Raw genomic sequence first — 27,909 nt, 5'->3', positions numbered from 1 at the left:
CCCTTCTTCTCACTCAGTTCTCTTTCCACCGTGTCATGCCACAGAATCAGAAAATCGGAGAGCAGGAAAGAGTGTTAGAGATCACTCTACCCAATCATATTATTTTCAAGTCAAGAAACCAATGCCAGGGAAATTTGGACATCTGGCCTGACAGTGATAGTCTTGGCCTCCCTATGAACACCCCAGAAGGGTCTGCTTGCTCCTTTGCATCTCAATGTGAAACATATTTCAGCAAACCTTCAGTCCAAGGGACTGACCCTGGTGAGACTACTCACTGAGGAAATCTGTAGCTCATACCCTCATGCCTGTTAGGCAGCTGAGCCATCCTCATGAGTAGGCAGAAGGACGGAGTGTGATAGAAAATCTCTCCCAACAAAGACATCATCCCACACATATCCTTTTTGGGGAAGGAATGCTTCTGGGTACTGAAGGCTTCATTCTCACTTTTGGAATTCCCTATTAAGATGCACATACTCCTAAAGAATCATTTTGAGTCATCTCAGATGTTATTAAGTAATATTTCAAGGGTTTTCTCTGTGAAAAGGGCTCCCTTGATGTGCTTTTATAATAAAGGAAGGGAACCAGGAGAAAAGTTCTGAAATGAGATGTTTCTCTTCAAGTCAATCTCCTTAAACTACACTTGGGACTGAGTTGGAATTAAATCCTTGCTGCCTTACAGAGACAGCAGTTCTTAGCAAACACAACCACATTGCATAGTTTTATCTAAATGATGCAAAATGTGGATAGAATCCCTAGATTTTTCTCTTCAGTCTCATTTTGCAGTTGCTAAAGATCCCATATAGAGGGAAGGGCAAATATTGGAGCTGAAGCTTAAGTGAAATAATCTAAACACATTCTTGATTTTATTTGTGATCAGTTTTTCATAATTGAAAGTTTCATCAAGTCTAAGATAGACTTCCACCTCCCCATTTTAACACTTCTGAAATTGAGGCGTTGGTGGTGTCTTACAATCATTGGCAGCCAGGTAGGTGGTCATTGTCATGTAGTTATTTATGGCACTATTTGTGTTTACGTTATTATTTCAGTTGACTTATATTCACTGTTATTATCACATGAGTTAAATTTAACTGGCATTTAAAATATTGTCCATGGATTATTCTGTGATTTGGTATTAAGACATTAAGACATTGTGAGTGCAGAGTGGCAGAGAAGCATCAGGGTTTCAGTTTGATAACAGGGAAACAAACGGCTGTCACTGAAAGAATGATGACAATTTCATATTTTCGTTCAATGCAATGACCAAGTGCTTTATGGCATCTAGGAAAGGAAGATAATCACAGGTAGATAAAACTCTTAAATGTTTTGTTACTCACATTTATGCAGAAAGCTTTACCTATATCCCACCAAGCAAGACTGTACCAACATCAGCATTTGCAGAATTTTCTTCCAAGCTGGCAGCTTTAAAGAAAATCCCGAAGATAATAGTGAAGTATCATCTTAAGAAATGCTGTATTACTAGCGCTCTCAATGGCACAGAAGACAAGATCATATGTAGTCTATGGTATAACATAGATACAAAACCGAAACATGGACATGGAAATTCTGTGTTGAAAATTAATTCAAAAGAGTTGAACAATGAATTTGAAAAATCCCTAGGAATTGAATCAGTTTATTTCATTCATATTTCCCTTTGATGTATGCATAAGAGCAAAGTATTCTTAAAATCTATGTTTAAAATCTAAGTCTAAGAAGTTCTTTCAAAAACTATACAATAAAATGTCAAAGTAATTAGGAAGCACTATGTCATAATTTAACTTGAACCATTTTTTCTTTTTTAATGTTAAATAAATAATGGTTGAACTTATAATTGATGACATCTTAGATTCAGTGGCAAAGCCTGGAAAAATCCAGGTCCTCTGTCAAATACTTTGCACTGTGTCCATTTATAGAATGCACCCAGTGAGTAGAAGAGAATTGATGAAGAAGAAAGGAGGGACAATAACTGTTACAAAAGGTGTCTGGAGTGATTCTTAGGTCATAGCAAATCTATCAGGGAAGGAAGCTGTCCCTTGAGCTGATTTTCAAGTTACTTTGACATTTATAACTCAAGACTGATCACTTTTTACCTGGTGTCTGAACTTCTGCTGCAAAATTATCAAAGGCATGAACTTGAATTATCTTGATTTGCTGGATGGGATAATTACCTATGATGATTTCTTAATCATACCTCTGAAGACTCTACAAGAGGCCAAATATAGTTATGGAGTTAACCTTTTAATTAGCTTGGTTATTAGCTGCTATTAAGTAGCAGGTAATCAGATAAAGTGTGGAGAGCAAGGTCAAATTCACCTTCTCAGGCATCACAACGCAGATGTGGCCCCCTCTCCCATGGATGACTGTCACGGGCTGAAGATTCAGGTCCTCTTGCATTACATCCTAGAAATACTGATGAGCACCTGTGTGATCATAAGTGGGGAGGATAATATGCAGAGTTATGGCACATAAATGACTGATCAGTTAAGATTTTTCACCATAATGGCCTTTCTCTAGATATACCACCATTCAGACAGTTTCTTCCTTTTTTTCCAGAATAATGACTTAAAAGAATTTTTTTTAAATTGAAGTGTAATTGATTTACAATGTTAGTTTCAGCAAAGTGATTCAGTTATACATATACATACACATACATATTTTCTTTTCAGATTCTTTTCCATTATATATTATTACAAGAATATATAGTTGAATATAGTTCCCTGTGCTATATGGTAGGTCCTTGTTGTATATCTATTTTATTTTATTTTATTTTATTTTATTTTATTTTATTTTTTCACTGTGATCAATCAAATGTGAGTTTATTTTTTAAATTTTTTAATTTTAATTTTTTATTTTTATGCGTATCTATTTTATATATGGTAATGTGTATCTGTTAATCCCCAACCCCTAATATATCCCTCTCTACCTTTTCCCCTTTGGTAACCATAGTTTGTTTTCTATGTCCATGAGTCTGTTTTTGGTTTGTAAATAGAATTTGATTCATTTTTTTTAGATTCCACATACAAGTGATATCATATATTTGTCTTTCTCTGTCTGACTTACTTAACTCAATATGATAATCTCTAGGTCCAAAACATCGATAAATGAAAACTCCATTAAATGTAAATTTTCAGCATTACAATTTGAGACAAAAATGCACCCATTAACTTTACTGGTTACTATAGTGTTCATAGTGAGAAAATGTCACTGAGCACAGATAAGAATCAATCTTGATTTTACAATATATACAAATTGCTTATTTTTACTTTCAAATTGTTGTTTGTTACTTATATAAAATTGTTTTTGTTATTCAATTGATATATATATATTTCCATCTGTGAAATTGTATTTGTGTATCTCGAACTGGGATGGAAGGCATCATAATTCTCGTTAAAATGAACAGAATTAAAGATTTTGAAATTTTAATGGCTTTTCACTTGGCAGCAGGGATTTTCAGGGAATTAATTAAGTAAGGACTAGATATACTCAAGAGTCCTGGATTTAGAGAAGAAATAACCTTGCTAATGAGTATGTGATCCAAAGATGTTTCCAGCTTCTTATAAATTTTGAAGTCTCTTGAGATTATATCAAGACAATCATAAAAAACACCAGCCAGCCAGGCATGGTCCTGGCTTGAAGCCCACATGTCCAATACCAAAAGGCTCAAGTGTGGAAGGAAGGGTGAGCCAAGTTCACTGGGGTGCTGTTCTACGCCATGTTTTCTCTTTCGCCACATTTTACACCTAACTCAGTGGTTTATCTTCTCATTTTTGTATCCCCTCTACCTAGCTTAGGGTCTGACACAGAGTCCACACAAAATAAGGGTTCACAGATTATTTTTTTAAGGCCAAATTTTCCTTAAGTTTTAAATTGTACTTTTTATGCGTAGAGCAGTAACTCCCAAATTTTCTGGAGAATAAAACGCTGCCTGAATTTGACATCAGAATTTTAAATCTTCACCTTTAAAAAAATTCATGTTCATATTGAAGGGGGGTATAATATGACACCCTCAGATATGCCTCTTTGGTTTAAGGATTATCTTGAGCTGGTTGGGTTTTTAAGAAACTGCAGACACAAGAGAAGCTCTGAAAACCAAGTAAAAGTTACCCTTTTGCAAGAGACATTTACATCTCTCAGGGAAATCTCCATTTGTAAGGATATCTCCCTCTCTGTACCCAGAAGAGGAGGATGTCTAAATCTCTAGAAACTCTTGGCAGTGGAGAAGGCACAGACTTAAATCTGCATAACAACCACGACCTTGTTTACTGTGCTTTTCCTGGGTCACCTCCCATAACTGCCCCACCCCCAACTCCCACCTCGAACATCTTTCTTTTGTCTTTGGCTGACGAAGGAAAGGTATTGAAGGTGGTAGTGGCTTAGGCCATTTCAGAGAGTTACTCAGTTTTCCTGGGTCTTTCCCATATACACAGGAGGTATATACGTCATTAAACTTCTGTTTGTTTTTCTTCTGTTAATCTGTCTTTTTATTACAGAGGGTCTCAGGCAAGAACCTAGAAGGGTAGAGGGAAAATTATTTTTCCTCCCCTACAAGATAAACAAAGGGGAATTAAATTAGCTCTATTTGGTTATTTTTGCTTTCCTCCTGTCCTATGCCCCCTAACTGGATTTAACTGGGATCCTACAAAGTCAAGATTGAAAACTTCCAGAATAGAAGTATCCAAGGAAAAGTTATCAATGACACAGGTTAAATCAAAACAGAAGGAAAATTAATATTAAAGACTCATGAACATGCCTCTGAGGACAAACCTACATATTAGATCAGCAAATATCACATTAACTTGTTAGAATATTTAGAAGTTTGCTACCAAAAAAAGATCATTCTTCACAAAGCAAAAGGAGACAGATAACACAAAAGCACATGCATTTACAGTCGTTAAGAGTTTCTAGTGTTATTAAGTGAAAGTTGACAAAGGAAGTTTTAAGTAGACTGAGGGGAGTGTGTAGTTCTGGGATAACATTTTAGAATTTTTACATACCTAAAGTCAAAACCAACTTTAATTTTGCTTAAAGATCTATTTATTCTATAAAATCTGGACCTGCCTATATTAATGATACCATAAAAGAGTAACACTGACGTATTTGAAATAAGAGATCCCAAGAGCTAAGAGCTATTTTTTCTTGAAAAGTTTATTACGTGAAATTTTTAAACACTTGGATGTCAGTTGCTTATTCCTTGGCCCCCAGAACTCTAGTACAGTGATTCTTAACTGGGGGTGGTTTTACTGTCAGGGGTCACTTGGCAATGTGTGAAGACATTTTTTGGTCACCTCAGCTGTGAGATTGAGGAGAGGGTTGCTACTAGGACCCAATCAGGAGAGTCAGGGGAATTTATCTCATTCATTGTTTGATCTCCTGGGTCTTGAATATCGCCTGATACATAATAGATGCATAATAAGTATTTGTTGAATAAGTAGGGGAATAACTGAATGAATAAATGGATGAATAAAGAATGACACAGTTATTCTCCCTGAACAATTTTCATTCACTTAATTTATACTGTGGTGTTGTTAGCTGTCAGTCTTTTCAAGTGGAATTCAAATCTTAACCTTTCCATAACTCTCTGCACTGCACAGGAAAGATGTGCTTATTCCCCATATACACACACACGCATGTTTGCCCACATTGACAAAGAACATCGATAATTCATTCTATTGGAGGGAAAAATCAATCAGGAGTGTTTGTTTTCACTGTGAACATCACCGGGAACAAGATTGTTGCTGTGCATTTACTGATGAAATGTTTAAGGGGCAGCTGTACATAATGTGAGTCTGTGCCTCCAGAAATCTGCAGTCACTTTAGAAACAGCAACTCTATTTTGTTTCTGTTTGTTTTAATCTCACATCTGAGCTTTACCTGCTCCACTGTCATTTTAATATTGTTTCCTTGCCAAGGTCAGCCGTGAAATCACTTGGTGTTGGGATCAAAGATTAATCACAAACATAGCTTCCATTCGGGCAGAGGAAAGCATGGCTACTGTTGACTCTACAGGCATCAGCAAAAAGCACTGATCTGGGCATTGGGGGTGCATTAACTACCTAAGAAATTACCCCGAAACTAAGCAGCTTAATAAAACAAATATTTGTTACCTCATAATTTCTGTGAGTCAGGAATATGGGCATGGCTTAGCTGGGTCTTCTGGCTCAGAATCTCTCATGGAGTCAAAAACAAAGTACTGGCTGAGACTGAAGTCATCTCAAGGCTTGATGGCGTCTAAATTCACTCACAGTTGTTGGCAGCATTTAGTTCTTCATGGGCTGTTGGACTGAGGGCCTCAGTTCCTTTCTAGCTGTTGGCCAGAGGCCACCCTCATTTCCTTGCCACATGGGCCTCTCCAGAGTGTGGCTCACAACATGGCAACTGGCTTCATCAAAGTGAGGAAGCAAGAAAAGCCAGAGAGAGAGTAAAAGCAAGATGGAAGTCACAGTTCTTTATAAACTAATCACTGAAGTGACACTGTATCACTTTCACCGTACTCTACTCATTGGGAACAAGTCACTAAGTCTAGCTCACACTCAACAAGGGAATCACACAAGGGCATGATACCAGGAAGTGAAGATCATTGGGAGCCATTTTAGAAGCTGCCATCAAAGGGGACTTAGATTTTAGTCACATGATTGAAAGAGTAAGAAACTAACAAAATGGTTTCCCTGATGCTAAAGCTATTTGCTGATTCATTCTGACTTAAAGTTCTTGTAACTTGTTTTTCTCTTTTCTCTAACAAACTCCCATCTCTGCTTCACTTGCCCAACTGCTTTTGTGCTAAAAAGCCCCCAACCTTTCCATTATACTCTCCACTTTCTATACATTCTTTACCCAAAATAGCTTATCCTTTAACCCAGAAGCTGTATTCCAAAAAGATAGTCATGGGCTGATAGCCTCAGAAGAATGAACAGAACCCTCTGTGATGCCAAGTGGATTCATCAAGATTAAGAAGAATACAGCACCCTGGAAAATGCCCTGATCGTGGTCACCTTTCTGTTCCATCTGGTTTTCTATAAAACCTCAGGACACCAACCCCAAGATGGATTCACAGTCTCTAAAGCATTAGCCTGTTGTGTCTCCCCCTTGCCTGGCAAAGCAATAAAGCTCTTCTTTCCTAATTCTTTCAAAACTCTTCCTCCGATTCTTAATTTGGCTATCGGGGTACAGAGGCCGGTTTTTCAGCAACACAGTGGTAATTAGCACTGTGGCACTGGCTACAGCATTTTGCTACTTGGCCCTCAGTTTGCAAAATGAGAGGATTGGACTGAGCTGCCACTGGAGTTCACAAGACGTTAAGAAGTGAAAGTTTAGGTAACTTTGAGACTGTCAACTGAAGCATATGTCTGTTTTGAACTTTAGTGTCACATTCCTGTTTGACAAAATATTCCTTTTAGGCAGCCAGATGGTTAACATGGTTCCCCCAACTTATAACCTTTACACTGGGTAGCAGAAATGAGTTTTATTCAAGTCTTTAAAAAGCCACTCACTGTTTGACATTGCATAACAGGTATCACTATACCCCAGCATCCCACAAGGCCCTCAAATGAAATTTTCTTCAAATATCTCTTGAAAACTCATCGTCAAGACAACAAAGGCTATGAATTAAAATAATGTAAAATCGACTTAAAGCAAACAATTTAAAATCAGATTTACTGATCTTATAGTAAGTGGTAATGGCCAGTCTGGGGAGCAGTCGCCAATTACTTGAAATGTGCCTTTTGGGACTGTGGCGGATGTTCTGGGGGGTACTGTCATACAGTGTTTTTTCTACAGAATCCTCCATCATTTTCTTTTGCCCCTCCCAAAAAAAGTTTAGCCCAGCTGTTTAAAGTAAGCAGCTGACAAAGTCTATTTTTGTCTCTTGCTCAGTGGTAGCCTTGTTTCTATCATTATATCAGCTGTAAGAGGGCTCACTTAGCATGTCCACAGCAGAGTCACCAGAATTGAGATCTCCTGTGCATGGCTGGCTATTCCATTTGGAAAGCCTAGGATATGGATGTGATTTCCACAGGAGACAATTTACTTTTGAATTTTTGCAGCCCAGCCCATCTTACCAATACTGTGCTCTCTAGTCAAGATATCCCAAGGGAAAAAGTGCTGCAAGTGAGCTGTCAGACGTCAAAGAAGAACATATTTCTCAAATGGAGGAAGATTTGTTCCTAGCTAATGAATATTTCATCATAAGACCGTACATGACTCTGCACAAAGACCTGGGCTTAGCCATTATGTGTAGAAACCGCTTTGCTTAGTATCACATTTACTCCAAAGGAAGGATTTACATGGTAAATTTGAGTGAACACTAATAAGAGCAAATAGCTACCTTAGTGACAAGAGAAAGAGAATTTAGATTTTAAAAAAGCTATTTCAAAATTTCATTATACATGTGGATTTTATCTTGCCTTTAATCTTTCCTCTATGGAAAAATGAAACTTATTCACAGTCTCCTGTTGATATTATGGTTGAGTTCTAAATATGAGTATTATTGTAATTTTTAAGTCATAATCCCTTGTTGGCATTTTAGTCCCTCCAAAGGGCTTTTTGCTACTCCAATAATATTTTGTTTCAGTCTCTTCTCCTTACTGCCCCATCCCCAAATCAATGTGAGTTTTTTTTGCATTTGTATTAAAATAAGGGAAAGTGTAGCCAATGATATCTAAGAAACTTGAGTAAAGTTTTGAAGATTCTTTTTATTCCTACTCAAACCTAAAACAGCAGAAACTATTTTTCAAACATGGATTACAAAAGGAAAGCATATTGCCTCAGGCCAGACCATGGAAACAAAGGTAGACAGACAGGCACCAGACACACACAGGCATACACACACACACCACACACACACACACACACATATATATATATGTAAACCTGGATGATCATCAAATAATACCGTTGCAAACCATGCCTTCTAGCCAGGATGCTCGGGTAGGTTGCCATTTTCTTGCAGGTTTGGCATTTCAATATTGTGGTTACAGCTCATAAGCGTGGTTTATAATGTAATTTTTGCCAAATTTATAGTGGTGAAACCAAGACCAGAAAAATATGAGTCAATTTGGGGCAGTATAATCCAATATTGGAAGGTTAATGGCATTTAAGAGCTTCTAATCCTTCCAAATGAGGTCACGGCATATCAGAGCTAATAGGCCATCTTGAAAAGATTCCCAAGAATCAGATCTCTGGACAATGGTTTACAAACTAGACATCATCATTCAGGATATTTCTCCTGTCAGTTTAGGAAACAAATAAATATTATTTTGAGGGGAAATGATAACACAAGAATTCTGAGGGTTATATATTTTTAAGGGGCTAATTATTTACTACTTGTTTTTTAGTTCTCAAATATGTCTATTGTAATCTTTGCTGTTTTTAAAAAATACTTAAGTATAACATCCATTCAATAAAGTACACTAATCATAAGAGTGCAACTTGATGAATTTTTATGACCCAGCTCAAGATATAGAATATTTCCAGCACTATGGAAAGTTCCCTTATATACCTTCCCAGTCAATACCTCTCACTAAAGATAACCAGTATTCTTACAGCTATCAGTAGTAATGAGCTTTGCCTATGCCTGAAATTCATATAAAGGAAGTTATATACTATGTACTTATTTTCAGTCTGATTTCTTTCACTCATCATTAAGTCTGTGAGTCAACCGTATCATCACATGCTGTTGTAGTTCCTTTTCTTCATTGTTGAGTAGGATTCTATTGTGTGAATATAACACAATTTATGTCTTTCTCCTATTGATAGGCATTTGAGTTATTCCCAGTCTTGACTTTTATGAATAAGGATTCTATGAACAAATGTGCACATGTCTTTGGAACACATATGCACTCACTTTTCTGGGTTCTATACCTAGAAGTTGAATTGCTGGCTCATACAATAGATGTATGTTTAATTTAAGTAGTTACTCTCAGTGTTTCAAAATGATTGCCAATTTACACTCCCATAAATAACGTACACGAAACTTCAATTGCTCCACATCTTTGCCACCACTTGGTATTATCAGTCTTATTAATTTGGGGCATTCTATTTAGTGTTTAGTAATATCTCATTGTGTTTTAAGTTTGCCTAAAGAATTGTGCATGATCTCATGTGCTAATAAACCACTTGAATATTCATTTTGTAAAATGCCTATTCAAATCTTTTGCCCATTTCTAAACTTGGTCTTTTGTCTTTTTGTAGGAGTTCTTTATATGTTCTGGACATGAATAATCTTTTGCATATCTAAAATTTCTTCCTATCTGTGGCTTGCCTTTTTATTATCTTAAAGGTATCTTTTTTAAATAAAAATTGGCAATTTTAATGAAATCCAGTGTATCAACTTTTTCTTTTATGGTTAGTGTCTTTTTGTACCATCTTAAAGAAAAAAAATTGCACCTCTTCTAGTTTTACTCACAAAAGATACGAATTGAAAAGTATAAAAATATAGGAAAAAAATATATAAGAAATGAATCCAGCATTCCTATTTATGTGAACAATCAGAAAACTTTAAAGTGCTATGAAACCCACTGGAATGGCTAGGAGTTCAAAGAGTAACAACATAACACGTTGGTGAGGATGTGGAGCAACTAGAAGTCTCAATGCTGCTGAGTGTGTAAAAGAGTACATTCATTTTGGAAATCTATTTGTCAGTTTCTTATAAAGTTAAATGTTCACCCACCCTATGCTCCTAAATTTCTACTTCTAGGTATTTACTTAAGAGAAACGAAAACCTATATCCATAAAAAAAAAAAAAGCCTTGTACTAGAATGTTTATAACCACTCTATCTATAACAGCCTCCAACTAGAAGTAACTCAAATATCCATCAGTAGACTCGATAAGCAAATTTTGGTATATTCATATAGTAGAATACAGCTCAGCAAAAAAAATATTTACTACTGATACAAGCAACATGGATGAGTCTCACAAACATTATGATAAGTGAAAACAGACACAAAGAGCACATATTGCATTGCATCATTTCATTTATATAAAGTTGTAGAACTTGTAAATTAATATGGGGTAACAGAAATCAGAACAAGCTGACACCTCTCCATTTTAGAAAATATTTTTCATGCAGGGAAAATGCTACAGAGGATATGAACAGTGCAGGGAGAAAAACTGTATTAGCTGAAACACAAACCCAAATCCTATTGGTGGATAGCTTCCCTATCTATTTGAGAGTATCAAGATGGCAACTGTTGATATTAGCAGTCCAGGGAACATAAATCAAGTGTGTCTGTGTCAGACACTTTATTCACCAGCACAGAAGAGCATTTGAAAGCTTATGGTTTATAGGAAAACAATCTGTGTGGTTACTGGAGAGATAAAGTTATGGGTAAGAGGTGACAATCAAGAGGATAAAAAGGCTGAAGAGGAGGCAGAGTTCAATTTAAGAGGAAGGAGGAGGGTCCCCTCTACCATTCAAGGGAGAGACAAGTTATAAAGGACTTCCAAAGCCAAAATGCAAATTCTGAGAACTGTCCTAGGCAGTCTTCCACACTCTCCTCTACCACTCGGCTACGATCACTGCTATGACACAGATTCATCTTACTGCTTATTGTCGGTGTGTGGCATCATGTGACCTTTAAACTGTTGCTTACAGATCTTTACTTCTCATCCCTTCATCTAGTTTAATTAGACCACGGGTCTTGGTGCATCATCTTCTGGTCTGTTGTAGATATGGCTACAGATGGAACTGTTTCCGTGATATGAGGGAATGGAAAAGTAAGGAAAGGAAAACACGGTATTTGTGTTTTCCCTGCAGTGGGGAAAGATGTTTTGGAAGGCCTAAGGCCCACTGTTAGCATTCTTGAGATATTTTGTCTTTCTCTATGAGGTCTACGTGCAAGAGAGATGGGCATGGAGACATTCATTCAAAAGATGAGATTCAGAAATATCAGCTTAAGAATAAGAAAACTGAGAAAGAGTAAAGTGCCCCTAATGGCAGAAGTTGGCCTGGAACCATCAGCTAAGCCTTGGTGTAGCTAGGAGCTAAGTGCGGTTAGTGCTCTCCTGGTGAACACAGATGATCTCAGTAACACCATCATCACACCAGCTCATGCTGAGATCACAACAGATCAAGAAAAAGAACAAGACCCCTCTGTAATCATGTCTGAACACAGATAAAAGCATGAACATTGTTCAAACCACAAAAACGACCAAATTCCCCCCGATCTTGGCTAATAGAAGTGATTGCTGCTGCTTCACCAACTACAGCTAAAGCCTCACGCTAGTCTCTCCTTTAGATAAGCTTTATTAAAGGCACAGAATTACCCCCATCTCCTGACAGTACCTAATCCAGAAAAAGTCCTACTTCCTGAACCTTCCCCCAAGCCACCTACTACAAGTCCAAATACAACAATAAATCTTTCTAACCCACTCTTATTGAGATGCAATATGGTTCCCCATTGTGTCCATTCACTCTCATTGTAATAAATCAATTAAACCAACTTTGACTACAGGTGTGTTTCTGGTGGTCTCTAGCTACAGGACATAAACAGAAGTATATAGAAATTGAGTGGAATTGCTAAGACAACATGAACACCAAGAAAAATTGCACCTTGTGTATAATCTGCATATAGGTCAGTACCAAGTCAGTTATGTGCCCCTTAATGGGACTTTTTGCATTTCAATCATTTTTAGCTTGAGCTCTTTGCTACTAGAAGCAGGAACAAACAAATAAAGCTCCACTTCATATAGAAACCTTGTATAGACTATGTGTCTGCACTAGGTAAAGATGCCCAGGGGAAGGGGGAGGGTATAGCTCAAGTAGAGCTTGAGATGCATGAGGTCCCAGGTTCAACCTCCAGTACCTCCTCCAAATAGAAATAAATCAATAAACCCAATTACCACTCCCTCATAAAAAAAAAAAAAAAAAGATGCCCATGGGAGAAATATGAGGTACTAATCTTTAGTTGGTCTGAGAGCACAGGCATCCTTGTCAGACACTGAGGCTCACGGAAGCTGGAGAAGGACAAGGAGACCAGCCCTAGAGTGACCACCATAAGGGAAAAAAGTGTAAGAGAAAGGCAGAGTGAGATGGAGTCCTGGAACTGCTCCCTACTGTTTACACTGGGAGAAAATGTTATCTGTGCCTGAACCTTCGCCCCAGCCCAGACATACAAATATCAATTTCCTGCAAAGACTCTTGGTGAACAGCTACATTCCCAAGGCTCTAGGCAGTTTTGCCAAGACCTTGTCCTTTTGAGAGGACATTTACACTTAAAGTGACTGTGTGGTAATTAAAAATCAGGTTCTGGAGTCAGAAATACCTGATTTTAAATCTTAGCTCCATCAATTACAAATTGACCTTGGGAAAGTTCCTTAATATTTTCTGTTTTGGTTTCTTCATCTGACAACAGAGACAATAATAACTAAATCTAAATTCGTAGGGTTTTGTGGATTCAAAGGGCTTGCATAGTGCTTGGCCCATGATAAGCTTTCAACAAATGGTAGGTCATTATTTATACTATTAGTCTATATTTGGAAACACAATGACAGTGCCTATGTCCAATATTTGAATTTTTGGTTTTGGAGAGTTTTACGTAGTTACATGTGTATACACTCAAATACATATGTGTCTGTATCACATATGGGGTTTTTCATGGATCCTGGTACTTGAATGCGCAAATGCTATCAAATTACAGGGCCCAGGTTAGCTCAGGGATGAATACATACCTGTAAAGTGCTAAAAGGGGCTTTGTAAATTTCCAAATCTTAGGGATGATAAATTTCATTTGGATTTTACCAAGTTGCCTCCCTAAGCTTGGGTACTTTCCTTCCTTAAAGAATTTGACAGCCCCTCCTGTCATTTTACATTTCCCGGTAGTTCCTGGACCAGAAATAATCATGACGACTGATACCAGCTCTCCCCAACAGTGCTCTGACCCACAGGGACACCAAAGAGCCACAGTGAATAATTATTTAAAGATTACAAATTATTGCCTCTCCAACGGGGGCCTGTTTTTAAAGCAGTCTCAATAGACCATAACTCCAAAGTCGAAACAGTGATAATGTTTTTCACTAAAAAGAGTTTAGAATGACTGTTGACTGATAGTTTTTCAAAGGGGAGGATCAGAGAAATCACCTAGCACAAGGGAAGTGTGCTGGAGGATTCCAGAGAGGAAAAAGACTGTGACCTTGACCAACTGTGGTTAAAATAGCTTACATGTGTGAATTTGATGAAAACATATGACCACAAGAATCATTGCTCCTGTCCCTTCCAGGGCCTTGGAAGGAGTCATTGCCAATGGGGGGCCCAGAAGCTTAAGCTTCTTTAGTAAGGTCATCTCTGCCCCCAGTTGCCAGGCACTGAGAGAGCGCCCATTGTCACTTGTTGACCCAAAAGAATGGCTCTCTCATGGTGCAGATTGGTGGGAGAGCAGAGTTAGGATCCCCCTCCCAGGCATTGGGCACAGTGTCTGTCTTATTAGCACTGAATTCCCAGGGCCAGTGTAATGCCTTTCACAGAAGAGGTGCTCAGTACATGGGGCTGCATGAAGAAGGCGATTATGAACTTGACTCCCACCATGGTGAACCCCAATGACTTATCAAGTGAGGGATAAATGATGCTGGAGGTGTGCATAGCACTGACATTTACAAAGGCCTTTCTTGTATACAAGAGGTTGGCAAACCACCGCTCATGAGCTGGTGGGTCAAATCTAGCTCATAGCTTATTTTTGTAAATAAAGTTTTATTGAACACAGCCATGCTCATTTGTTTACTCATTGTCTAAACTGTTCTCCTGCTACAACAGCAGAGGTGAGTAGTTATGAGACCACATGGTCTGTAAAGCCTAAGATGTCTACCGTCTGGTCTTTTATAGGAAAAATTTATTAACTCCTGATAACTATTATCATATTGTGATTTTGAGCCTCATTTCATTCCTGTGAGGGAAGTCAGTCAGGTATGATTATTTCCACTGGATAGGTGGAAAAAACTGAGATTTGGCCAGTTAGATGTCTTTGTCTGGTTAGTTGTACAGCAAGTAAAGTGCTGAGACTGAACCTAACTCAAAGTGCTAGGACGAATTCAGATGTACATCAAGTGGAGGCTACCAGACTACTTGTAAATGAGCCCATGTTATGAAACTTTGGACACGGGCAGCTTTGCTCCAAGGAGCTCAGAAAATGAGGCAAGACTCTATGTCTCCCCTAAGGCTTTTGGGCATCAGTTGTAGGAGTCCCAGACATCCCTGAGGCCTTATGACTTAGTCTACTCCAGCTACCTTCTACCTGCCAGTGTCAACACTTCTTTAGGTGGAAGGCCACTCTGCTCATAGATAGGACAGGCTAGAATTTCCAGGAAAGGATGCCTTCCAGGAGTGGCCAAAGACTGACAAGAGTTAGTGTGTAAATACCCCAGCTCCCACACCCCTTTCATTAAGTAACCTGGGGCAGGGGTTTTACATGTTTCTCAGAGTTAACATGTAGGATGCCGGCTTGATGACGCATGCTTTGTTGGCTGCCTTCTTCCCCTTTTCACATTTCCCCACTCTCCTACCAGTGCTATCTGCACCTCCCAAATAAACTATTGCTCTCATATGCTTTGCTCAGATTCTGCTTCTGGGGAAACCCAAGCAAAGACAGGTTTGGATAAATGGAAGCACTCTTGGAGAAAAGCAAATATTTGGCCGCACGCTGATAGCTGAGTGCGCTGTTTCAAAGGGGGAAGATCAGTCATCGGGATGGAGTTAATCTCTTGTGGTTCATTCTATTAACCCAACTGCTAGTTTGCTGAGGGGGGCTCGCTTTCCCACCCTCACTGGTCCTGAAATCACCTCACCTGCCATGTGGGGAGGGATGTGTGTGTCAGCCAAGACCTCTGTGGTCACTGCTAAAGTGGAAAATAGTGCAATGTCATCAATCAATGCCTCACACATGCTGTCAGCCAGAGGGCAATTAGTGTTACTCAGGACGAAAACTAATCTAAGGCTGTGGATGAATGGGTTATTGAAGAGACTATCAAATCGGCCTGCCTGGAAGAAGTGACCAGAGGCGGCGGGAGTGCTCCTTGGCTGTGCCGGGCAACACTTAGTGGAGAGCAGCATTCTGTCTCAGGCTTGGAGGGGGTCGTACCACTGATGGGAAGATTAGTCATTTTGCCTCCTTACTCTCTTCTGGGTTATCCCCTCAACAGACTCAGCAAATAGGGTACATCAACTCTTATGGTTGTGGCCATGTTTTATTTTTTAAAAGCAAGAAAATGGAATTCCTTCAATGTATTCACAATGTTTCTTGCAAGCTTTTCCCTTTTATGTCTGCCTTTGGATCTCTCGTACTGTTTGGATTTCTCTCTTCCTCTTCCCTTTGGCTCCTTCTGCCCCCAACCCTGCCTCATGTCTCCACCTCTGCCTCTGTCTGCATCTGCCTCTTCCCTTCCTGTCCTTCTGCCCCGTCTCTCTACCTTGTTTTTCCATCTGCTTCCCCCTTTCCCCCTCCTAGATTCTCTCTCTCTCTCTCTCTCTCTCTCTCTGTGCCCCCTTCATCTGCTCTGGCCCTTATTTTGGTCCTTGGAATATTTCCTCATGTTCTGGTATTCTTTAAAGTAGGTTCACTTACTGAGTCCTTGATCTTCCCCCCACCAAAAGCAGTGATGGTTAAAATCTTTCTATGTCATCTGTGGCCAAATAACCCAACATAAAATCAGTTAGATTCATTTTCAAGTAAAATTCCCTCTTGGGCTTTAAAAGCCTGACTCCCTATAGTTCCCCATCTGGAAAGACTGTCTGCTTCTCTGTTTTTAGTGACGTCCTGCTGTACATGCTAAACATTACCCAGCCGGTGGGGTAGTACAAAGTTCAGCCACCTCTTAGAAATAAGTGCCAAGTGTCATCTCCTCCTGTTTGCCTAGAGGGGCAAGAGAAAAAGTAGTAAAGGGCGAAGGCAGCTATAAAGACCTGCTGTTCACTGCTGCCTGGGGCTGCAGTTTTTGGCTGTGGTTCAGAAGTGCGCCTGTGAGGGGAGAGAGGACGCAGGCAGCCTTCACTCCAGACTGGAGCCAATATGTCCACAGGCTAATTGTGACTGGAGATGAGATGTCCCTGATACCTTCACAAGACTGAGACCCGGAACCTCCAAATAAGTCCTGGTTCTGAATCATCAGCCCCAAAGCAGAAGTTCTAAAAACCTGCTGGAAAGAAGCAAAGGGAGAGAAAGAATCTCCTCTCAAAGTCTCAAAATGATCTTGGAAATCAAAATGCCAAACAAAGTGAATAAACCGTATGCTAAAACAGTTGACAAAATCATCGATCAAAACATAAATTCACTCAAAATAAAACTGAAATCAGAGAATAAGCTTTAAAAAGATTTGCTCGTAAGTATGCCTAAGATGACAGGTTAAAAAAATAAATTTTCATAAATTAAACAGGTAATTATAAAACAAAGCAGACAAAAGAATAAGAGTCTCAGTACATATGAAAGGAATCAAATAGAAAAATAAGTGACTAGAATTTAAAATAGGATAAGATAGTTCCTCAACATAAGATAAACTCAAAGCTAGACACATTTGAATAGAGAATTTGTGAACTGGAAAAGTCTTGAATATTCATCCAGAATCTAGCACATAGATCCTGATACCAAATATAAAAGATCGATTATAATGTGTAAAGATCGAGAAATCCATAGGCATAATACATGTGCCATGAGAAAAAAAAAAGAGGGGGAAGCTGAAGAAGCAGTATTTAAGGAAATACTGATGTAAGTTTTCCATAACTGAAGACTTGAGTCTTCAGAAAAAAGTTCACTTTAAGACTGAGCAGGACAAATAAAATTATACCCAACTTTAGGCGCATCGTCGTGGAAATGAAGAACGGCAAGGATAAAGTGAAACTATCTTAAAAGCTACCGAATAGAAATGCTAGATATAATAGAACAATTAGGAAGAGAGTAGGCTTCTCATTAACAATACTTGCAGGAATATAATGGAGTAATATATGCAAGCTAGAAATTTATGTGCATATAAATTCATATTCAAGAGTGAGGGAAAAATAAAAATATTTTCAGATTTACAAAGGCTGAATTTATGACTCACAGACCTTACTGAAAGAAGTATTAAAGTATATACTTTGGCAAGAAGAGAAGTGAGCGCAGAGGGAATGCTTAGGATGTGTGAAATAACAATGAACAAATAAGCTGATAAAATATGTCAGTAAGTCTAATGAATGACTTAAAAAATAACCATTTTTTATAAACAAGAGTGAAACTAAATCTTAGAACAACAATAAAATGGTGGAGACTGTTCAGTGCATTGTTAGAGCATGTTAAAATCTTTGCCTTAGGAAGGAGGATAAATAAAACTGATTAACTTTGGCTTAGAAAAATTTATACTTAAATATGTTTTTAAAAGTTGACGAGTGACTTCTAAAAAATATAAAAAGATAAGTCTGAACAAAATAACAAAAATAAATGTAAATGAGTTAAATTTACCCAATAAAAGACATAGGCTATCAGACTGGATTAAAACCAAAAACCAAATCTGCTACCTTTAATTTATAAGAGAAATTCCTCAAAACAAACCACACATAAAGTTATAAAATAAAAAGCTAGGAGAAAATACATCTGGTTAATATTAATCAATTTAAGTGATAGCAATATGTAAAGTGGAATTTAATTTAAAAGCATTGCTAGAAATAGAGAAATGGAATATTATAATAATAGTAGAAATCCACCAGAAAAAATAGAAAGGAAAGAAAAAGAATCCCTTTAATCTGATAAAGATTTATAAAAAGCCTATAGAAATCATGCTTATTAATTTTTATTATTATATAATATAAATCATAAACATTGTGTATAAAATAATCATGTACAAATCAAAGAATAGATTAAAATTTTTTCTTAATTTCTACTTTTTTGGGGGGTGGGGGCAGCTAACTAGGTTTATTTATTTATTTATTTATTTATTTATTTATTTATTTATTTATTTATTTAATGGAGGTACTGGGGATTGAACCCAGGACCTCATGCATGCTAAGCATGTGCTCTACCAGAGCTATACCCTCTCCCAAGAGTAAATTTTTAAAATAGGGCTTAACATCATCCTTTTTTTGTTGTTTTTTAAACATCATTCTTAAATAGACTTCTGCTCGTCATCAAAGTCAGTATGATATGGAAATATGGGCATTTTACTCATTGTGCTTTAGAGTAGTGTTTGCATCCAGATAAGGTGTCTGATTTTCACAAAAGCCTGAAGGTAGTTCAAAATTAGTTTAAGGAAACATGGGTTGAATCTTTTCACTTTGTAATCTCAACATCATACACCTTCCATAAGATTTTCTCCTGGTAAATGGATTTTTCCAATTATTTAAAAAATTAATTATTGTCTAGTTGAGAGATGTTATTATTTGTTTACATTAACACTAAAGACCTTTTTAGTCTTGAAAGACATCCCATATAAAATTAATATGAGTGGCTTAATAGGAGATTTTTGCAACATCAAAAACTATAGTCAAAGGATTAATACCTGCAATATACAAGGAAATTGTGCAAATCAACAAGAAAAAGAAAAGGGAGATAGGAAAATGGGTGAATTACATGAAAAGACAAGTCACAGAAACAGAATTCTAAATGGGCAAACAAGAACAAGAAGAGATGCCCAACTTCTCTGGTAATCAGAAAAATACAAAGTAAAACAGCAATAGACCTTGTTTTCATGTTGTTGCCAAAAAAGTCATAAAATATCAAGTGTTTGTGAAGCAGTGAGGAAATAGAAAAACTCATGAACTACCAGCAGAGGTTTAGACTGGTGCAGCTACTGGTGACAAATATAGTGGTGTTCTAAGTGAAATTATAGATATTCCCTATGAACTGGAACTCCCACTCCTTTGTACAGAATGTAGATACACTCTCATGCAGATCCATGATGGTATCTGAATAAGCTTGCTCATTGGACCTTTGTTTGGGAAAACAAGGAGTTGGAGGCAACCTAGCTGTCCATCAAAGGGGAAATTGATAAATAAAAATGCATGCTATTCTGGAATGAAAAGCATTTGCACTGTGGAAAAATCTTAAAAATACATTCTCAAGTGAGAAAAAGAAATAGATACGATCTGAAGACAATACCATCGTATAAATTTAAACACATATGGTTTTTAGTTTGCAAAGATGCATATATGTCGAAGGAGAGATGACAAACACATTCGAGTAGGTTTCTGGTTAGAGTGGAGATGGAGCCATGGGACTAGTGATTGGTAATGAAGAAAAATAAAATAAAACAAGAAAGTGACTATGTACCACCCCATGGTGATAATATTCTCTAGTCTGGGGAACGAAAGAACTCAGATTTCTGTACCTGGAATTAAAAGAAAAGTGATTGTGGTTTGTCTATTTTTGTTATCACCCTTCATTCTCATTGAACCCTTTTATTAGGATCTTTAATTACACACTGTAATGTCTTGGCTTTTTAAGCAAACATTCATGTTAATTGAGGTTAACTTTAATTTTGTCCCCTCTTCTCATATATAACTTACCTTCCCTGTTGTATTAAATTGCTTGCACTTTCATAATGTTGTATTTTAAAGTATTTACATCCTGAGGGAATAAAAATTCTGTGTCAAAGAACTCTCCTTTGTGCTCAAGGTAAATTCTATTATCACAGGCTACACAGTGGATGACAGAGTGTTAATTTATCATCTATTGTAAGCACATTATAATGATGACACACAATTCATACTGTTTGTGTCTATTAAATGGGTCTCTGGATCCTCACTAGTAGAGTTGCAGGCTATTTGAGTTTGAAGATAGTGTTTGATTAATTTAGTTCATCCATTCATTTCAAAGAGAAGGAAGCTAAGTTTCAGAGAGAGTAAGTGACTTGCCTGACAACACACAGCTGTAGCTGTAGAGCTAAGACTAGAGCCATGCAATGCCCTTTACATTTATCCTCCTTGATCAGGCAGAAGTGCATTTACCTGAAGCCAGTGCAGCTTAATCCTCAAGGCTCCTAACTTCAGACTTTTCTTCCACCTCAACAGCAGGGCCCAAGAAAGGAGTTGACAGGACTATAGGTAAAATCTGCAAAAGTAAGATGTTTTAAATGGAATCAGTTAAGACCACTGTCTCTTTCCATTTTGACTTCCTCTCCATCATATTTTCCCCTCATGTTGGGGAACAATGGAGTGGCCAAGAACATTATGTATTTGTAAGTTTGTATTATTTCTCTTAAAGAGTGCCTCCTTAGTACCTGGGTCCACCCCAAACTTCACTTATAATGCTAATAATACCTGTTATTGATTGAGAGTTCATGACCGTCCTTGAACTTGCTACCCAATCTACGAATTTGAACATCACCAATGACTTACTCGGTGTTCTGCCCCTCTCTCATCCTAAGTCTCTCTCAGAGGTAGTCACTGTGTTAGTTTTGAGTTTATTGTTCCCTTGTCTCTGTTTTGTTTTGTTTCATAACATATATGTTTGCTTTACAATATACAATTGTTTTGACTTGCAATGAACTTGATGACAGGGTCTTGTACTTTACTTAGCCTTCACCCAACATATTGTTGCAAGTAGCTGTGGTTCAATCATTTTCACTTCTGTTTAATGGTCCATTGTATGAACATATCATAATAGTTTACCCATTCTCCTGTCAATGGCATTTGGGTTTTTCCACGGTTTTTGCTATTTGAAGTGCTGCTATAGACATTTCTGTACATATTTTTGGATAACCATGTGCAAGAGTTTCCTTTGGGTGTACATCCAGCGGTGAAATTTCTAGGTCATAGACTTTAAGGATGTTAAGCTTTATGATTTAATGTTTTATTATTATTATTTTTAAAATTATTTATTTATTCATATTTTTTGGGAAGGGGGAGTTGATTAGGTTTGTTTGTTTGTTTGTTTATGTTTAGAGGAGGTACTGGGAATTGAACCCAGGATCTTGTGTATGCTAAGCATGTGCTCTACCACTTGAGCTGTACCCTGCCCCCTAATGTTTTATTATTTTTCCGAAGTATTTGGACCAATATATAATACATGAGAGATGCATTACGTAAGAGATCCATCATTCCAGCTCCTTCTCAACACTTGGTATTGCCAAGCTTTCTGTTTTTTACAATCATATGGGTGTAAAATGGAATCTCTTTGCAGTCTTGTCTTCCCATTTCTTGATTACTAGTTAAGATGTGCATCTTTTCAGGTCATCTGCAATTCTTATAACAACGCTGTAAGTTAGGGATTATCATCACGATGTCATAGACAGAGAAAGCGAGACACAGAGAACTTAAGTCACTTATCCAAGGTCACTCAGCTAGTAAGTGGTGGATCAAGGATTCAAACCCACGTCTGCTAATCAAAACCCTGACAACTTATCAATCCCGTTATATTAACCACCCCATTTCTTTCCTACAGATTGTGAGGAATAAGAACCTTGGAGAAGTTGCCGCTTTAGGTCTTGTAAGATTGAGAACTCAAGCACTGAGAACGCTTTCTTTCTGAAAGTGTGGATCAGTAGCCATGGATCCACCAAAGCTAATGTCTGTGCCCTCTGGCTGTTTGCAGGAGTGGGAAGACCTGCTCTATTTAGCCCTCTGGGTTTGCGAATCTGGTATATCATTGCTTGCTTGGTGATGAACTTTTAGAATAATACTTAAATTATTACATAAATGCAGAGCTGAGAAAAAGTTGGCTTTTAATTTTCATTCTCTGAACTGCTACTCTGGCAGGAATGAGGGGATGTCACGTTTCATAAAGTCGCCAATTACAAAGATATCCAGAATATGCAATTGATCTGACTATTACAGGTTTTTGGTTTTTGGTTTGTTTTTTGTTTTTGTTTTTGTTTTTGTTTTTGTTTTTGTTTTTGTTTTAATCAGGGCCTCTTCCACCCTGGGTTCCGGTGACCTCACACAGCCCAAGGAGTGACCTGACAGGGGAGGATGGTGTTGGCTTCACCTAGGACTGCTGCCAAGGAGCCTGGGCCCAAGCCCTCTGCAACACACCCTGAAAGGGAGCTGTCATGGGAGAGCCAATCCTTATCTGTGTCCCTGCCTCAGGGACATAGGAGCACAGCAAACATGTGCTACAAATGCCTGCCCTGGGCATTGAGTTTTGAAGGAGGGGAAAAAACAATCTTGTAATTTTTGATGCAAAAAATCCATAGCTTTCAGATGTCTGGCATTTCTTCAGTCCAGATAGCTGACTTTAGCAACAAAACAAGGGATAAAGAACGAGTCCCTTTGCAGGAATTTTGACAATAAAGACATCTGCCTTGGCATCTCTGGGGAGAGGTGATCACAGGGTTCTTGTGATCTAGGTCCCTTGTACTTCCATATGAAATTTAGAATCGCCTTATCAATTTCAAGAGGCAGCTGGCCTTTTGATAGGGAATGTATTGAACCAGTAGATAAATGTGAGGAGTGTTGTCATCTTAACAATATTAAATCTACCAATTCGTGAACATGGTATTTCCATTTATTTAGGCCTTTAAAGTTTTTCAATGATGCTTGGTAGTTTCCAGTGTGCAGTGAGTCTTGTATTTCTTTTGTTAAATTTATTCCTAAGTAGTTTGGTTTTTTTGATGCTATTATAAATGAAATTTCTTAATTTCATTTTTGGATTTTCATTGCTGGTATATAAAAATACAATTGATTTTTGTATCTTGATCTTGTATACAGCAACCTTGCTGGACTCATTTATTAGTTCTAATAGTTTTTTGTGGATTCCTTAGGATTTTCTAAACACAAAATCATGTCATCTACCAAGAGAGAGAGTTTTACTTCTTCCTTTTCAATCTTGATGCCTTTTATTTATTTTTCTTGCCTAACTGTTCTGTCTAGGACTTCTAGCACAAGGTTGACTGGAAGTGGCAAGAGCAGGTGTCCTTGCATTTTTCCTGATCCTAAGAAGAAACTGTTCAGTCTTTCACTATTCAGCACGATATAACTTTCTTTCTTTTTTTTTTTTTTTTTTGTAAATGCCCTTCGTTAGTTTGAGGAAATTCTTCTACTGCTAGTTTGCTAGTTTGTTGGATTTTGTCAAATGCTTGATCAGCATCTATTGAGATGATCATGTGGCTATTGTTCTTCATTCTATTGATATAATGAATTAAATTGATTGTCACATGTTAAGCCAAGCTTTCACCCCTGGGATAAATTCTCCTTGGTCATGGTATATAATCCTTTTTAATATGTTGCTAGTTTGCTAGGATTTTGTTGAGATTTTTGCATCTATAACATTTGGGATATTGGTCTGCCATTTTCTTTTTTATTCTGATGTATTTGTCTGGTTTTGGTATCAAGGCCTCATAGAATGAGTTGTGAAATGTTCCCTCTCCTATTTTTTGGAGCCTGAGCTTTTCTCTGTAGAAAGTTTATGATTACTATTTCAATCTCTTTACTTGTTAGAAGTCTACTAAAATTTTCTATTGCTTCTGGAGTCCATTTTGGTAGTTTGTGTCTTTCTAGAATGTGCCCATTTTAATCTTGGTTATCTAATATGTTGGCATATAATATCTCAGAATTCCCTTATGATCTTTTTTATTTCTGCAAGGTTGGTAATAAAGTCCCCTCATTCATTCCTGATTTTAGTTATTTGAGTGTTCTCTTTTTTCTTGGTCAGTATAGCTAAAAGTTTGTCAATTTTTGCTGATCTTTTCAAATAATCCACATTTGGTTTCCTCAATTTTCTTTATTGTTTTTATATTCTGTTTTTTGTTTATTCCTGCTCTAATCTGCATTATTTCCTTCCTTCTGCTTGCTTTGGGTTTAGTTTGCTATTCTTTTGCTAGCTTCCTAAGATGGAATATTAGGTTATTAATTTGAGATATTCTCCCCTATCCTCTGAGTACTACTTTAGCTACATGTCACAAGTTTTGGTATGTTGTATTTTCATTTATTTTCTAATTTCCATTATGATTTTTTCTTTGACTATTGGTTATTTAGGAGTGTGTTGTTTAATTTCCACATATTTGTGAATTTCTTAAATTTCCTTCTGTTATTGATTTCTACTTTTTTTTCCATTGTGGTTGGAGAATATACTTTGCATGACTTCAATTCCTTTAAATTTATTGAAATGTGTTTTTGTGGCCCAACACATGGCCTATCCTAGAGAATGTTCCATGTACACTTGACATGAATGTGTATTTTGCTCTTGTTGGTTCTGTAGATGTATGTTAGGTCTAGCTGATTTATAGTGTTGTTGAAACCTTTTATGCAGGAGTGAGTTTTTAGAGGCCCTTATGCCACCAACCCTTGAAGTGATTTTCTACCACAGTTAGTTTAACAGAAAATAGCTTTAGGATGATGCTCCCACATAACGAACAAGGATTTTCTTTAGGTTGACAACATCAGTATTAATAAAATAACTTATTTAGCTTGTATTTGTCAGTTGAAGCTGTAACCTTGTATTTGTTTGCTTCTATGGAATGGTTTTTGAAGATACTAGTGAAAAGGTTTTCCTTGGGCAATCTCTCAAACTATACTTAATGAAAAAGTCAAATTATTTTCCTGGTAGTTTCTAATACCAAAGGCTATTTGAAAAAATCATGAAGATAAAAAAGTAATCGGAAAACATGAGAGGCTGAATTTAATTGGGATTTTGCCACCCAGAGGACATTTGGCAATGTCTGGAGACATTTTCGTTTGTCTTCACTGGAGGGCACTACCAGTATGTAGTCAGTAGAGCCCAGGGATGCTGCTAAACATCCTACAATGTACAGGACAGGCCCTAAAACAAAGAAAAACGTGTGGTCCAGAATGTCAATAGCACCAAGACTCAAAAAAAAAAAAAGTGCCAAGACTGGAAACTTGCACATAGATTAAATCTAATCTGTTGAGATCAAAATGGAGGAAATATTTATATAATATTACTATAAACATCATGCACATTTTAAGTGCCTTGATTTTGTTTCACTGAGGAAAGGAACTCAAAGACACAAGATAGAAATACATTTTAAAAGTTAACATGTGACAAACTTGAAATTCAGGACATATTACTGAAATCAACATAGGAGACTAGCATAAGATAAATAGCATTAATGGAAATGGGCCTTTGATAGGAAGTAATTAATTATTTCACACAGAGATTAATCATGGAGAGACAGCATTTCCTTAAGGAATGATAGGAATTAGAAAATTGATCAGATACTTTTCTCTGCAAAGTGGTAAATACTCAGAATACCTTTAATAAAGAATTTTTGCTGTAGGTTTCATAGACTTTGCAAAGATATTTAGGCTTTTAGATTTTTTTGTCTAAGATGTGGCTTTCATCCTCCAGAATCCATTGGTATATATGCTCCATGAGGGCAAGGATTTTTTTTGTTTTGCATTGCTTTGTATTGTGTGTTTTGTTTTCTAGTTCTTCCCCATCATCTAGAATAGGAGTCAAGAAACCTTTTCTATAAAGGGACAGGTAACAGATATTTTCACCTTTGCAGCATATATACAGTTCACATTACAACTGCTCAAGTAGGGTCTTCAGTATCTCTTGTAATTGTTGTTTACTTATATGAGAATGATTATTTCTGTACATTGATTTTATCACCAGAAATGCACTAAAATTCCCTATCATTCGTAACAGTTTTTTAGTTCATTCTGTTGGGTTTTCTAGCTATATACTACATTATATTTATTATAATTTAGCTATTATATATAATTTTATAAATTTATCCATGAGTAATGATAACTTTACCTCCTCCTGCCCAATTTTCATGCCTTTTAATTTCTTTCTCTAGTCTTGTTTTGGCTAAAAACTTTTTCAAAAATGGTAATAAAGACTATTCTTATCTTGTCCTGTTTTAATGGAAATACTTCTACCATTTTCCCATAAATCATTATACTGACTTTTTGGTTACATTCTATCATAACAAAGTAAATTAATCAATTCCTATTTTATTGATAGCTCATTCAAAACCATGAATATATGTTGAATTTATCAAATGACTTCTCTGATTCTATAAAAAGTATTATATGTCATTTTCTTTTGATTTGTTAATCTTCCAATCTCCAGCTTACTTAGTCTTTCAAACAAGTTTTTACACTCCCACATTTATAAGGTAGAGTCAAATGTCACGGTGTCTAAGGAACTAGCTTCTGGTCCCCACTGCTGCCCAGTTCCAATCACAGTTCTAGCTGCCACCTTAAACATGACACCCATGGCCTGTTGCATAGTTCAGATCTTCTTGGATAGAGATTTCCCTGAGAAACACTTCCGGTGTCATTTTGTCTTTATTTATCATCCTCTGGAATTCTATCTCTAGCCTCCACATTCCCAAGGTTACTGCCAGCCTCTCATACTGTCATCCACTGATTTCATGATGGGAAATGTTTACCCATGAGTATTTTCTCCTCCTTTGGAAAGCAGGGTATTTGTGGCATCTTTGTCTGGTGTTTCCCATAACTTCTTTCCCTGAATGCTTCCAGGTTGGAGTTGGCCACAAGAGAAAGTTGAGTGAGATGTAGAAGTTTAGAAAGTCAAGGAGCGGCTATGCTTAGCAGCTATATTTACAATCCTGTTACAGAGGACCAGGTGAGTTGTCATGTATCTGCTGGTTCACTTTGTCAGCCAGGGGCAGTACCTGGACACACAGCTCATCTAGCGCCTAGTATCTTCCCTCCTTAGGTTTCTCCCTAAGGAGGGAAGTGTATGTGCAGTGCCATGGCAAAGCCAGCTTCTCCTGAAGGCCACCCGTGCCATTGAGGCTGGAGGTAGTAAGAGACAGATGCAGCTTCTGGTTTGTCTTTGCTCTCATCTATGCCCCGTTCACATCCAAATGCCGGTCTGGCTGAACGATAATGCCTTCTGGCTCTACACTAGACGCAGAGAAAACAGCCTACATGAACTGCTCCACCTTCCCCACAATAAACCCTATAATAAATCCTTTACTCTACATCATGCATCATTTTTCTTCTTCTCTGTCAAAACCTGATTGGTTCAGATTTTGTCCTAGAAATTATTTCACCCCTTCTTATTAATGGCTTCATCAAGCCTGCTGGTACA

The 27,909-nt window shown here is 37.3% G+C and overlaps 1 protein-coding gene across 1 annotated transcript in view; it reads right to left on the bottom strand.

Moving 5' to 3' along the window:
• The window catches only part of GRPR (gastrin releasing peptide receptor), a 171,036-nt gene that overhangs the window by 96,058 nt on the left and 47,069 nt on the right, over positions 1–27,909 (bottom strand). The window contains exons 6-7 of the mRNA XM_045505059.2: positions 20,889–20,991; positions 2,311–2,417 (exon numbers count right to left, since the gene is read on the bottom strand). The gene's annotated coding sequence lies outside the window, so the exon portion shown is untranslated. The remainder of the gene's footprint in view (positions 1–2,310; positions 2,418–20,888; positions 20,992–27,909) is intronic.

Source organism: Camelus bactrianus, chromosome X (genome assembly GCF_048773025.1).
Source record: "Camelus bactrianus isolate YW-2024 breed Bactrian camel chromosome X, ASM4877302v1, whole genome shotgun sequence".
Taxonomy (NCBI): Eukaryota; Metazoa; Chordata; class Mammalia; order Artiodactyla; family Camelidae; genus Camelus; species Camelus bactrianus.
Note: the sequence above shows the minus strand (reverse complement) of the source record. Positions and strands in the feature narration are given on the sequence as shown.